Below are 1,883 nucleotides of genomic sequence, written 5' to 3'. Positions count from 1 at the left end.
CAACACGGTTGGCACTGGTTATTGTTATCGGCAATGGGTCTCCTTGAATCAAAATGTTCGTTGCAAAATAGGATCTTGAATTGTTGAAACTCGTTCTTGCAAACAATAATAACCCAAAAAATAGTTCCAATCCACTCAACTTAAAAAAAAAATTAAGCTTCTGCTCTATATTTTTTTTTCCAAAGTCAAGGACATGGATGTCTAGACCCAGCTAATTGCAAAAAAGTATGGTCCAAGCCAAAAATATCAAACAAAGAAAAGATTTCTCTTGGTCAAACTAAACTTTCTTACACAAGAAATCCACTCACGCCTCTGGTTCTAAAGTAAACCACTATCAAGGCTTCTGCCTCTACAAAATCGATCTAATGAACCACGGTGAATCGAGCAAAAAACTCAAGGGTGACGGCGAAAACTTCCGACGTGAACCCTAAGACCAAAAACTGGATGAAAGAACTGACCTTTTCGTTTCCTTACGACGATCGATGGCACAAGACCGGCTACACTGCCGGCAATGCTTGCTACTTCCTTTGGTACAGAACCCAAACACTCCAATCTTTTACGGCGATCAACCGCGACAACCGGCTGCTGTGGCGGTGAGAATCGGACGACGACGCGGGCGGAACCCTAGCGCAGTAGGGTGGCGGCGACTCGGTGGGTTTCTGTGTTCTTCGTGTGATCCGAACCTAAGCTCTAGATACCACTTGTTAGAATTAAACGCACACACGAAACTGAACACACACACGAAAGCAGTAAACGTACACGAGGATTTAACGTGGTTCGGTCTAAACTGACCTACGTCCACGGGTGGCAACTAGGTATTTCTTTATTGAGTGACAAATATTACAAGTACATAATGTTGTTTATATAGAGACTGAACTAGGGTTAGTAAATTATTATGCAAGAAATCTAAACCGGGCCGGGCTTGGGCCCGACCGCCCACACCCGTCTCCTCTTTTGACTTCATATAATAAACCGGGCCAACAAGGCCTACGAACCCAACAGGACACGCCTTTGTTCAATCAGAAACCTACCGCAATCGGAACCTGGACATACCTTTGATCGGAAACTTACCACGATCGGTTCCGGTCGGAAAAGAAAATTAAACTAGAACACACACTTGCAATAGTTCAACTCTTTCAATCGAAATATATAAATCTTTGGCTGCAAACTACTGTTTTAATTAACCAAGGTAATAAACCAACACATGGTATTCTACTATTCTTCTTCTGTACGAACAAGAAGATAAAAGACAGATTGCTTCTCTATTTATTAATTATCCACACAAGAATTTTGTTTTGATAAACAACTTCAACTTTTTTTTAACAAACAAAAAACCAACGAATGGAAAAATCTTTTAGATTGGACACACCTGCTATTGCTTCATGATAAACTTCTTGACATGAGCCATCAGCCAACTAAGATTGACCACCCCCATATATCTTCTCTAATAGCCACGAACTTAGATGTTCAATACTGGTCACCCCTGTCTTCTCAAATGGCACTCCGGTACGACAAGGGTCAACCTGAAACGACTCACTGTCTCCGCCTACTACTGTTGTTAATATTCTGGTTGCGACCCAAGCCTTTCTTCATGCCTGCCCTCCACCGACGGAGGCTGCCCTGATTCTTCAAACCGCTTCCCAATACGAGCCTAAGCTCTGATACCACTTGTTAAACTTTTAGTGGGTGAATCAAGAACATGAACACGAGGATTTGATCAACACACGATCGACTCTTTTATTAAGAAAACGACAAACGAGAAAAACTTAATAATTAACTAACACATTGAACCAATGGTATATATAAACCCACGGTTCTAATCCTATACTAACTCAAATACACAATTTGAATAAAAAACAAATAGGATTAAATAAAATGTGACT

Source organism: Bidens hawaiensis, unplaced genomic scaffold, assembly GCF_021521415.1.
Source record: "Bidens hawaiensis isolate Kalapana, Puna unplaced genomic scaffold, B.hawaiensis_p1.1 tig00015447_1, whole genome shotgun sequence".
NCBI classification, from domain to species: domain Eukaryota; kingdom Viridiplantae; phylum Streptophyta; class Magnoliopsida; order Asterales; family Asteraceae; genus Bidens; species Bidens hawaiensis.
The sequence above is the reverse complement of the archived record's forward strand: the minus strand, read 5'-3'. Positions refer to the sequence as shown.